Source organism: Amblyomma americanum, chromosome 11 (genome assembly GCF_052857255.1).
Source record: "Amblyomma americanum isolate KBUSLIRL-KWMA chromosome 11, ASM5285725v1, whole genome shotgun sequence".
Lineage (NCBI taxonomy): Eukaryota > Metazoa > Arthropoda > Arachnida > Ixodida > Ixodidae > Amblyomma > Amblyomma americanum.
The window spans coordinates 15,098,910-15,112,290 of record NC_135507.1 but is presented as its reverse complement, the minus strand read 5'-3'; the positions used below and the strand labels follow the sequence as shown (position 1 = coordinate 15,112,290).

The 13,381-nt window shown below is 44.2% G+C and overlaps 1 long non-coding RNA gene across 1 annotated transcript in view; it reads left to right on the top strand.

Moving 5' to 3' along the window:
• Positions 1 to 3,978: 3,978 nt before the first annotated feature.
• Positions 3,979 to 13,381, top strand: part of LOC144110396 (uncharacterized) — a 46,988-nt gene continuing 37,585 nt past the window's right edge. The window contains exons 1-3 of the long non-coding RNA XR_013309827.1: positions 3,979 to 4,104; positions 7,937 to 8,053; positions 10,260 to 10,356. This is a non-coding gene — a long non-coding RNA (uncharacterized LOC144110396). The remainder of the gene's footprint in view (positions 4,105 to 7,936; positions 8,054 to 10,259; positions 10,357 to 13,381) is intronic.

Below are 13,381 nucleotides of genomic sequence, written 5' to 3'. Positions count from 1 at the left end.
CTCTCCGTTTTATAACATATGCATCCGTTTTCATCCATCACTGCTCTTAGGTGAAAATGCAATTGTGGACATGTCCTGCGTTTTAGGTTTTTAACAGAAGCTGGTTTTCTTAAAAATATGTAAAACATGACCCAGTACTTTGCCTGATGCACCTCAGCCACTTTCGCATTACTGAGAAAACGGCTGAGGTTTTTTTATTTTGATTAGTTGGGGGCCTCCAGTCCTTGCCCAGCCAAGGACGGCTGATGAAGGTACCCAGCCTCCTTTGAAACCTTTAATATTGGTCATTTGAGAATCTTGTTTTGCTCTCAATACTGGGCAAAAGGGTATAACCTATTAGGCTTTCTATAGCGCCATATTTTTTATACCTTTGTAAAAATCTACAGAAAATTTCTTATAACTTAAGCTTGGCGCATGATAGCATTAGTTCCTTATGCGCCAATAAACCCAACACAACACAACACGAAAAGCACCTTAGAAATGCTCGATGCAGTGTACCACCTCGGTCTGCGGTTGGCTACTGGGTGTTTCCATACAAGCGCAATTGCTATTTTTTATGTTGAGGGGTGCGATGGTTACTTGAACGACGGCGGAAGTTTACAAGTATAAGATACACTAAGAAGGTTTTATTTCATGCTGAGCATCCATGCAACGCGCTGTTGCAAACCCATCCAGTACACTATTTTCAAACGGACCGTCTGAAACCCCACCTTTACCCATTGAGTCGCCACACTTGCCCAAGACATGAACGTACCGGCCTCCAATATTCTGGTGACTTCTTCTAAAGACATAATTGCTCTCTGGGAAGTGTATCTAGTTGAATGTGACACATTTTTTTCGTGGTGTTGGCAAGCATGGGTATCCAACTGGCATAAAACAAACTTCATGCCCCTACAAGCAAAGCATTCATCTTAAAGCAGCGTGATACGCAGGAACGTAGTACGAAACTAGCGCTCGTGTCATCTCTTGTTTCTTCTCACACTACGTCCTGTGTATCGCACTTCTTTAATATGAATCCGTTCCAACTTTCCCAGTTTTTCTGTTCTAGTTAAGCAAATCATCAGTGCAGAGAGTTCTACACTGATACCTCCAAGACTTCCTCAGTTTCATGTCCAATTCACTGCTGTCACTTTCCGAAACAAAAACAGTGAATAGACACACAAGCATATTTACTGCAGATTGCCACGGCATCGTACTGGCTGTTAGACATCTCCTGCAAAAGAAAATACCAATCTCTCATATTTCCATTCTTTGTTGTGTTCCGTGGTTTTACTGCGCTGTTAAAATAGGAATCTGTTATTTACTCAGATTCCATTCACGGCGGTTTTGGCCCTGCCCTCTACGAAACCCTGTAATTAATTCCCTCCTGAAATTTATTATGTCTGCACGCACATTTAAACTTAAAATTACAAAATGCTGGGTACCAGGTCACTGTGGCCTAGATGGAAATGAGGAAGGTGATAGACTTGCCGTGTCAGCTGTCGAACTTATTTGGATCACTATAAACCACCTTCTATACCAGGACCTCAGGCCACATAATAGGGCTGCACTCCGCAATAAGTGGCAGCAAGATTAGGGCGAAGAAACAGAGAACAAACTGCACAGAATAAAAACAAGGATTGGAAGGTATACCACACAAAAACAAAATAGATTCAAAGAAGCTGGTCTCTGCAGGACTGACGATAGGACATAATACATCACACATTCACATCTTTTAATGGATTCATATTCACCACAATGCGCGAGTTGTAGAGCCCACATTTTAGTTGTCTGCATATTAATAATTTGCCCGTGATCGGAGACAAAGACGACAGCACGTTTATTTTCAGGTTACGACTGCATATGTTCATTGGATAGGGATTTTAAATTTTAATTCATGTAAGCTTTTTACATATTTCTGATTCGAAGTAACTTCAGCCCCTCCTCATTGCTGAGGAGAACGCTAAGCTTAGTGGTGGCTCAATGCGCAATTCTTTATGTTTAGGTGATGACCGCATGTTTTATTGGATCGTCATCAGCAGCAGCCTGACTACACCCTCTGCAGGGCAAAGGCCTGTCCTGTGCTTTTTAAAGGATGTTTTTCAAAAGGTACTCGTGGAAGATTTTTGGTATTCTTCCAAAGAGGTCTTGCAAGTCTTGACTCCATGAGGCTCAAATTTGATGATGGTAAAGGCGAAATCCCGGTGATAGCACACTGGTGTACCTCAATGTTGCGGCAGTATTCCCGACTGCATTCGCAAAACATTTTTCAGCCTTTGGTCTTGCAGCGTTGCGGGTGGCCTCATAGCATTCCTCTTTGCACATAGTTTGCATGTTTTAGTTAAGTTGGAGGCTAGCTTGCGACAAAGGTTCGGACCGATCACATATATGCACCTTCAGTTGCAGGCTTTCTGAAACTACCTTTTCCCTTAAGGCCCGGTTGAGGTGTCTACGGAGATGTCGAAATGTGAGAGCCACTGCACCCTTTCCTTTCCTCAAAAACATTTTTTTGTAATAAAATTGTAATGTAACCGGAAATGACAAAGTTCAGCATGTCGTAACCGGAAATGTCGAGGTGTCGAAGTATGCTGTGTTTTTTTTTTCCAAAACAGAAAGAGGCAGCCAAAAGGCCTGTTGGCCTGAGGAGGTTCCGATACCCATAAGAGGAGAAGGTTGCACAACAGTGCAGGAATTTTAAAAGGGATAATGAGATCATTTACACAAGAGCCAGGAAGCAAGTATAGCAATACAAGTATTGAGCATATATATAGAGCTTATGAGGAACAATTGTACTGGAAACACTAAAGAAATGCTGTAACTACTGTCCAGAGTAGTAACTGAACATATAAAGAGAAGGTAAAATGACAGCAATGAATACTGATAAATGTGCGACAAAGTACAACAATATGTTAATAAGTGATCATGGTAGACTAGGGTCAGTATCAACCAAATATATTTTTTTTTCTAGAACAGTTCACAGAGAAGCTATACTCAGTTTGAAAACTAAATACATTCAGAGGGACTACGTGGTACCTCAAACTCGGTTTACCGTAGTTTGTACGGGTTCTTGGAACAGGTTTTTTCGTTTTCCGATCGGGGTACGTCATTGCGGTGTAATCATTGAGGGTGTCATATAATCGATTTTTGTATTTATACTGCAGTTTTTAGCGGACTATGTTTTCTGAAAAGTGGTAGGGTTGGAAAAATTTTCGGTGTTCCATAATATCGTTCAAATGGCGGCAGAAGTTTGCAGGCATAGGGTGGGCGTAGCTGACAAAGGACAGGGTTAATTGGAGAGACGTGGGAGATGACTTCGCGCTGCAGTGGGTGGATACCTCGTTAAACAAAGCTAACCATGCTGCGAAGTTTTGACGCCATAACGCTAAAGCTCCTGTTTTGCAGAAACTGGGTCGTCGTTGTGGGCGTTGTGAGTGAAAAACCTCCGAAGAAGCAACCAGGTGAGCAACCTAGGTCACGTGACCTTGTGGCGTAATCATAATCTGCCCACCGGATTGTGTTCACGCTCACTACAGTGGCAGGTGGCAGTTAATTTAATTATCGGTCGCTCAGGAATAGCAACCTGGGTCGCACTAAATGCAAAGGTCGCTGCACCTGCCATTGCATTGCAGTAGTGGCGCTTCGCTTAATCGCTGCACCACAACAGCAGTAGCGGTATGATGACTGATAGGGATCTATGAATGTAAAGTCGGGAATGACCAATTGTGCATACTTGACCATTAATTAAACCCATTACCTTCTCGCGTCATGTCATGAATGCGGAGCTTAAGTGTCCCCTTCAATTTTTTATTAAATTTTTCCAGGTCAATGGCATCTCTTCCTCGAGGCAGTGTTTTAGCGTTGGTGGTGGTACATGTGCATTGTCAATTGCGAATTCACAGTTTTGGGCCTAGGGCGTGCGCTGACAGAACTGAGAACGACATTGCGTCACCTGCTGACAAAGGCTGTTCGTCATCAAGGAGTGTCTCCTGGCTTCGACGGATGACAGGTGCCGGTCTATGAACCAGGCGCAGTGACCATCTTATCATCCGCCTGCAAATACCAGGATCGGTCGGTGGCCTAAAGGAATGCGGAATCCACATGACAAAAGGAATGCTGCTTTTTCAGGTCAGTAACCCTAGCTTGGTTCGACCTTTCTCGCATATTGTTTTGCCGGTTCTACACTGGTGTTACTTGCTTGCCTTAGAACTCAGTCGCCGCTCATAGATTGCTTGCGTCGCCGTTTTCGTTTACTGCGTTGTTGTTGTTATATATTTTGCTTCAACTTTTATATTTTTACGTCGAGCGTAGCTCGAGGCCATCAAGTGCAGAGATTTTGCTGAGGCTCCTAGATCGAACAAAGTATCATTAAGGTGAAGCCTAATGCTAATGAACTGACTGAAGTTAATAGTAAACTCGCCGTTGACGACTTCAGCGTACGTGTCACGTCACTACAATCAAGAATGTCGAGTCCTGACCAAATCGACAGCGCAGATGATGAATGCAAGAAACGGTGAAAAGAGTTGCCGCGGATGCTGGGTTCAGTGATGGAGAAGTTTGGTCATTTGGACATCCAAAAGAAGCTTTGCGATATGCTCTTCCATTGTGCAACAAATACGATCTCAGTGAGAGAAATGTCGGATCGGAAAAATACGTACCCTATGCCCGTAAATCGAACTTGAGTGCTTAACTGGTAAACATGAAGAGTGCTCACAGGCTGGGCCTGTCCAGGTCTTACAGGGATTGTCCTTTGCTAGGGAGTTTCGTTTTCTAGGCTGAGAAGCAGCTTTTACGGCGAACTAATTAATTAAAAGAAAGAAAAGTTAGCATTTCATACGAAGGGGTACGCAAAAAGTACACGCTTATGAAATTTATCGAAATTTAGAAAAACATTGTCAACAAGGTCAATCTCGGGTGCGATAATGTTCACAACTAGGGAGAAGTACGTGTACGGTGGTAATACAAGTGTGATAGCACCTGTCACGTGACAGAACCAGCCTAATGCAGCGGTGGTTTTCTTTCTCGTATTTAACTGCCGAGACGTATTTAACTGCCGAGACATTGAAAAGAATAGTAATGAATTTGGAAGACTCTTTAATAATGTTAAGCCTTCTGCTATTCTGATCACCGATTAATGGTCAGCTAAGGAAGTTGCTGATGAAGTATACTCAGATTGGTTCAGATATAACAAATGGGACAAACTTGCATAGAAGAGGTGCTTTTATTCTTGTGAGTAAAGGGATTTCTTCCCACCAGGTAAATAAAATAATGTAAATCATCGGGTTTGGCGTCCCGAAGAGACACACGGACTATGTGACACACGGACACGGACAGTGCTCCAGGTGAATTTGGACCACATTGCGTAAATTTACGTGCGCTAACATCGTCCTGTACACAGGAGATTTGTATTTATGGCCGGCGCGGCCGTAAGAAGCACTGAGAATAGATTCACAAGCGGCGAAAAACTACTACGCATAAAGTTTTTTGACACTGTTTACTATTTACCTGTAGGGACTCAATGCTAAAAATAGGTGTATCAGCCTTTTTGCAAATCTATTCGTTCTGACCATGATTTTAAGCTGCCTGAATGCGCTATGAAAGAACAGAATTGGTCGGGATGTCCCTCCTTTTGAAGACCATAAGGAAATGGCCTAGATTATGAAGACGTGTTGTGGGTTACATGAAATGATGCTTTCTTGTCTGTGTTGTGAAAGTGCATGTCTCAATAGTGTTTTTCTTGTGTTTCCTGCACCCCTGCCATAATACCTTCAGCACGGTGGGTTCGTGGATAAACAAACAAATAAGGAAATAATAAATAATCACTGAATAAAAAAGAAAAACACGTCTGACTATACAGCCAAACAGGTATAACACCTATGAGAGCTAAAAGAAATCATTGATGCCCTACAGTGCACCTAGGATTGTGAGAGGAGCAAAAATCGGCGGGAAGTGTGCATAACGCAATAAAAAAAACTTATTAATTGCGAAAATTTCTTAGGAGAAATTGAAAGCAAGTCTCGACACTGGTGCTGTCACCGTCGTTTTTCGCTCCGTTCGTGCAGAAATCAGTCGTGGGGCCTGAATGCATCATGGCCGGGCGTGTGAATCGCGACAAACATGAATATGAACGGGATTTTTTCATCGCGCAGAAAGAACGAAAAACATTATCAGTGCAAGCAGTCAGAAAATGTCGAGCTTACGCTCACTGGCCGACTGCAAAACATGCTGCGTTTCATGTGCAGCGGGGGCGCTGTTATTGCTAAGCACGGCATGCGTTTGTCAGGAGGAACGCTTGGATTGAAATTGCCCCCAAATTTTCGAACATCGCCGCGCTTAGTAAATTCCAAACAGTTTCGTGCGTAAACGCCGGCATTGTTTCATTGCCAGTATCCCACCAGCAGTGAGATGTTGTCTTCGCTTTTAAAAAAAATTGGTTCTACTCAGTCTATTATTTAATGCTTTTTTTTCATAGACAGGTGTCAACGTGGCGATTGGAATAGGAACATGCACATAGTAAAAGAGTGTGCCTGCTGTAAAGAGCAAGAAAATGTACAAAACGTCGCTAAAAATTATGCGTGCATGACAAAGCACACGCTCCGTTCAATGGGACATACTGGAACTTCCTTGCTTACAAATTACGTATTAGTGGCCCTGCAGCCGTCAGCAGCGGGAACTTTACTAGTATGCTAACCAAGCGAACGGCTAAATCCAGCACGTACTTGTGCATATTTCTAAAACACTCTTTAAGTAACGCAGCCACTGTTGCCTCTTCCCTTGACTGGTTCATAGGGTCATAAGGAACCAATATTCCATCAGAAAAATCCTGCGCAGAGACAAGATATAAGTGGGCAAGGTCTGGGCCTAGTAGGTTGTGCGTGATGATTTTTACGCGCTATACTTTACGGGGCGAACAAAGAAAAAAAAAACAGACACTGGCAGGAGGGAGCGCGGTCCGTTCTGTCAGTGTGTTTCCTTTCATCTGTGTTCGCCCCAAAAAGTGCAGCGCATAATAAACATCAAGACCTAAGTAGTAAGACCAGTGTTTGCAAAAAAAGAACTACTTATTAATTCCAAGCTCCAAACCTATTCTGCCGTTAAAATTACGCAGAGACTACAGCATGTCAAAGCAGGTATACTCCTTCAGTCCTTCGGTGACTTTTCCGAAAAACCGATCTCCCTCAGAAAATTGAATATAAGAGAAGAAAAGCAGCTCGGAACGCCCAAGCTGTATCCGTGTGGAAATCGCTGGAAGCTGTGGTCCCTGCGTCTCCTGCGCTTTCTGCGGCAAAGAAATCGACGCATGTTTGCTGTGGGGTCGGCTGTTCGCCACTATAGAATGAAATAACACGCACTTCTCCTTATCTGTTCTTCTGAAACTCACCGCTAATGCTTTCTCGCTTGCACCTTCTTGAGAACATGGGAGGTCCAGCAAGAGGCTTCAGGCGGTGTCGCTTAATTCGTATCCAGAGGGTCCGCACCAGTGCTAGACTAGTCTTGCAGCCGCTGTCGTTGCAATAGTTCGAGCAGAGAAAATCATTCACGCAAAGTGTCCATGTTAATCGTAGTGGCTGTGCTTCACGAACCCATGTCCTCAGTAGATTGGTATCCTTTGGATAGGCTAGAAGGGCTCGTCAGAGGCACAGACGGCGTGTCACAGGGAAGCAAACAGTGGAGGCACACACTGACACACTATGGCAACTGCTTAGAGCCGAACAGTGTCCTGCTTAGCTGGTCACAAAACTACAAGCGACAGGTTCGAGCGAAGCAGACTTAAGCCACGAGGGATCGTGTACAGCAAGCGACGATGCTATCCGCGCTTCCACTAGTGGAAAGAAGCGCCGACGCAGCTCTAGTAGGGGCATGCTGTAGCTGCACCGGCCTAATTGGGTGCAGTAAAAGTGTGCGACGTCTCGACCACCAACTTGCTGCTGTCTTACACCCCCGGAACGAACTTGTGCAGGTCCCGACTGTGCTTCAGCGTGGCGTTCGGTGACTGGAGGTGGACGACGTGTTGTCCACGCAGCTCCATGAGAAGCTTTGGTCAACAGAGCTCAACGTTCCTGAGGACAGGCACACGGTGAGCACATCACTCATAATATCCTACGTGAGAATGCCACAGATTCAACTAAGTGGTCTGTAGCAGCAGCATGAGCGTGGACAGCTGGGCGAGTACCAGAAGGACGGCGGATGCCTAATGCATGTGCAATCCCCATACTGTCACAGTTGTCTTAGCCATTACGCTTATGAACTATTACGGGTAAATCATTTTTTTATAGTAGCGGCAAATAATGTTTATCAGTGTGATCTTCAAATTGGAGTTTCTACGACTGCTGAACTGGGTTTAAAATGAAGGCCGATCAATATTGAAACTCGCAGCAACACGATGCAATTAGATGCGCAGAAAGTACTGAAAGAGAGGAAGCCTCCGTGGTGGTTCAGTGGATGGGTTTCTCGGGTGCTGACCCGAAAGACACGGGATCGATCCCGGCTTTGGGACGTTAAACTTCATATAAACAAAACCAAGCTAAAACGGAGGCCAAGCTTCTATTTCCAGGGTTAGCTTTCCAGAGCAATTAGTTTTTCAAGACAGAGTGAACCTCATAATCAGAGCAAAAAAAAAAGAAAGAAACGCTGTTTTGTGTTGACTACTTGCGACATGCACGGACTTCGCAATTGACTCACAGCTCAAGGCATTTCGGAGCTGCTATAAATAAGACCATCCACTATGCTAGTGTACTTTCTCAAAAGGGCATTTACAAAGCGTAGTTTCTCAGACGTAATGCCCGAGGTTCGCCATTTCAGCTGCTTGTTTTATTACCCTGCAATTAGTAGCTATACTGCTGGACCCCGTCTTTTAGGTTCCGTTACCGTACAGGGATTTGTTTGTAGACAGCGATGACCCCACGCACACGTTCTTCCCAGTAATCAGGCTCATCTTCACGTTCTCAGGTACTTTCCGCGGAGAAAGATTTCTAGCTGATGGAGGCTAAAAATACTGCATTTGGTAACTACTCACGACGAGTAGGAACACAATTTAGTTAGCTATTGCGAAGGAACGTTTCATATGCGTGTCATTACCTTTGTGGCGTTCGCATGTGCATGTTCCCTTTCGTGCTTCTCTCGTCAGGACAGCTGCGCTGATAGGTGGTGACTTCCACATCGTACGCTGAAAGCTGATAAGAAATCTGGCTCCTAGCGTCCAATGGTGGCCATTAGGGTCGGGCATGGGAATAGCCGACACGTGGAAGATTCAGATCGCCGATCAGCAGTATTTTATTCTTTGTGTATTTTGACATATGGATTTGTAATTTGACTTAAGTAATCATCGTTGACGTCAGGGGGCCTATAAAGCGCATAAAAAATGAAACCATGTCCCCAGCACGACAACTTAAGACACAGGCATTCAAGATCGGGGACGTCTTCAATTAAGGCGGATTCAGTTTGGTTTTTGACAATAACAGCTGCACCGCCGCCCCTTGAGGGCCTGTCCTTCCTGAATACCTTGTATGAGGGTGGAAATACGGCGTCATCACCTATATCATTATGTAGCCAAGTTTCTGTCATAACGCATATGTGGGGATCGTATTCGAGCAGTAAAATTTCAAATTCGTCCGCCTTATTTACAAGGCCTCGGGCATTAACATTGATTATTCTGAACTGTTTTTCGGGCTTTAAAAGGGCCCTACTGCCGTGAATGCGCGTTTTTTGCGCAACCAAATAGGTAGGAGTGGGAGCCAGTATGCCATATGAGTTCAGTGGGGACCTGTTTTCGACTGCGCCTGAAGGCGAGTCCTGGGGCTAAGGGTTCTTCTCCGTCGTTTTTTTTGTAATGGTACCTTGTCGTTTTTATCGTCATCCCAGATGTATGACTGACTATTTATGAATAGCCTGGTAAAGGACAAAGATACTTTATCACCCTTATCACGGTTCGGTTTGGAACTGTCCCAGAGCTTTTTTCTAATACCTCTGACTTTGTGTGAAAAATCTTCACAAAGGGAAAGCGAGCTGTTTTTAAGTTTGAAAGCGTTTTTCATAATTTCACCCTTGCGTCGCGAATCCAGAGGCTTAAAGATAACTGGCCTATCTTCGTTCGGTGCTGGCCTTCCTAAGCGGTGAATTCACTCTATGTCAACTTTGCTGTGTCCGAGCGTTTTTGCAATAATCTTTTCATTAATAGAGCTTTCCAGTGATTCCCTAGTCTCATCTCCCTCTTCTGGGAGGCCGTAAACAATTAAGTTTGACCTCCTGCTGCGATTTTCCAAGTCTTCAATCCTGTTCTCCAGGACTGCAACTAGGCGGTTCAATGAAGCAAGCTGGTCATGGCAGGAGGCGACTTTAGATTCTAGCGCTGACAGGGCGTCTATTTTGTCTTCAATGTCGGTGAGTCTTTTTTATTTTATGTCTTTTATATCTATTGAAATTTCTTTCAGTTGTTTCGCGATTTGGGACAGTTCGGGGCCTGGTTTGAGTTTGACATCTCCGGTCAGTAACAGCAGTCCTTTGAGGAACAGAGCAACTTGGCAGCAGACACTTGGGCACGGCAGCACAAATAGGAAGGGGTCATTGGAACGAAAGCATTTTCCGTAACATTTCCTCACCTGCGGAGTGAACACGAACGGGTTAGACACTTGCATCCTCATAGTGCCGCCGTGCCCAGTGGCCGTGCTGCTTGTCGGAGGGCAATATATAGTGGGACAGCTTGGGGGTGTTGTCCACGGGTCATGCGCACATCCCACGGAGCGTGTAGCCGCCGAGTGGAAAATTGGTGCTGTCAGGATTCTGTGGTGGGCAGCTGCATCAGCAACAGGCGGGCTTGCAGGTCCGATGAAAGCGCACAGGCTTCTCGAATATGGATGTATTTTGACGCAATATAGACGAAATTTGTTAGGGCACAGCGCTAAGCTTAACTGTGTTATAGAAATTGCAAGGACCGGTATGGATACTACTTACACACGAAAGTGGGATACACACCTCTCTGTCAATAAATAAGGAGACTGAGTAATTGCTAAAAAGGTAACTTCTCAACTTTACTGTAGGAATATATTTAGCGGCTAAATTTTGAACTGCTATTACCGATCATGATTCCACCCACCGAGGCTACAGGATATCCATAGGTGACCTAGTGAGGTTCAGAGAAGTTTCAAAAATTCTTGTGTGCAGTTATTGAAAGTATTACTTCAAATATCGTCAAGTGAAGCAATACTAACTGCGAACGATTTTTTTTAAATTTACTACGCAATGTAACCACATTTCGAAGGCAACAGGTTGTTAGTCTGGGAGAGTTTCTAGTGCGTGCGCCCAGGCGTCAAGGGTTGCCTCCGCCGAACGCTACCTAGCCGTTCAAACAATAATTGCCCGCGAGGTGGCCGAAAATCCGGTATCTTGGCACTTTGTGTCTTACTTCAGTTACCACATGCTGTTGCTCGCTCTTCTGCGCGGTAGCACAGAACATACACGTGATTAAAAGTAAGTCTTCTCAAGCATTGTACTTTGTTTACGGCAACAGAACATGGGTCACAATGTATGCATTCCTGTAGTTGAAGAATCTGGGCGTAGGACTGATTAGACCACTAATTTTATTTAACCAGCAAACTTGTTCGCGCGTCTAAGGTGTATTGTGATGTGGTGCATAGCTGACAGTGGTACGCCAATAAATAGCTCTATTCTAAATGAGAAAGATAAAATTAAATAAATAAGCTAAAAAACAAACCAAAATAAAGCCTGGGTAAATTTCCCAGGTACCCGACACAGGAGAACCGGAGACACGAAAGAGCATCGTACGTCAAACCAGCATGCGTCAAAATAGCGCACAAAAAAAAAACAGCACAGGGACAAAACAGCGCCGGGGAAAATACAGCTCGACAAGAGAAGAAAACAGGAAAAAAACAGCACGTCGTAAAAACAACCCATTGGAGTACGCTGCCGCGCTGCGTTAGGTGTGAACAATCAAAGCCCTAAACGAACGGTAAATCACAACACATACGGCAGCGACCACTGCAGTTAACGAGTGCTCGTTTCAAAGACTCGGTAAGGAGCAGGGTATGTGAATATTCACGATCTCAAATATTTGCTTTTTTTTTCTGGTGGATAATGAAATGAATAACTCTGAAAAAGTTCTGTAAGCATCGATTCTGCGTGTTGACCATCGTGGTTCTGAATTCTGGCAAATACGTCCGACCTAGGGCTTTTGGTGTAGAAATTTCTTTTTCTTCAAAACTCTTACTGTAGGCAGTTGAATTTTCAGCAATGTTTTAAGAGGTACAGGCACTTCACACGCTGAAAATATCCAGTATGCGATGCTTACTTTCAATGGTGGCAGCATTGCGCGAGCCGACATTTTTCAGTTCGTTTCGTTTATTGAAGCCTTAAGGGCCCGTGGGCATTACATAAGGCGGGGGCAAGAACAGTGTGTACAACATATGGTAGTAAAGCAGCTGAATGGGCTAGTTGGTTTTGCATCTTAGCGCTTGTCCCCTTCTTTCTGTCTGTGTTTGCTTGTGCGCTGTTTTTCACTAAGAAACATATGGTACCAGCTCAACAAAAACAAAAACAAAAAGCAATGAAACGAAACAAAGCAAAACATTAAAATTAAAACATTAAAATTAAAAACATTAAAGGAGATAGTAACACAGGATCAGATTATTTGATGAAGCCGAATACATCACGTAAGACACAGGTGATTCACTAATTCAGTGCGGAAAATTGCTCGATCTGTGCAAGAAGCAATATTATCAGGCAGGGCATTCCATCGGGCTATTGCATCTGGGAAGAATGAAACATTCATAGCTGATGTGCGGCCTTTAATGGGAGCTATGGGATGAGTGTGGTTTAGGCGAGGGGATATTCTTGATGGCGGCTGCAGCAAAGGATGCCTGTTAATAGGGCGGTAGAAAAAGGAATGACGGAGGCATAGGCGTGATACGATGCGACGTGATTGGAGACTTGGGAGGGAAAGGGCTCGTTTTAGTGCAGTGACACTACTATCACGCGAGTACTGTGACATGATGAACCGTGCAGCTCGATTTTGAACGGCTTCTAATTCATTTGTAAGGTATGCTTGTGAAGGGTTCCAGATGGATGAGGCGTATTCAAGCTTTGGGCGTACGTATGTCTGATAAGCTAGTTGTCTGATTTCAGGTGGTGCTTTTGTTAGGTTCCGTCGCAGATAACCAAGAGTGCGTGAGGCCTCGGAGCATATTGAATTAATATGAGTGACCCATGATAAGGATGATGTCAGGTGAACGCCAAGGTATTTGTAAGAGGAAGTTCAGGCAATGGGAGTTGAATTAATATGGTATGTGCAGTTAATAGAGGTTTGTTTACGAGAAAAGGACATGAGTTGGCATTTGTCTAGGTTAAGTGGCATGTGCCATTTTTCACACCATGATGCAATTGTGTCTATATC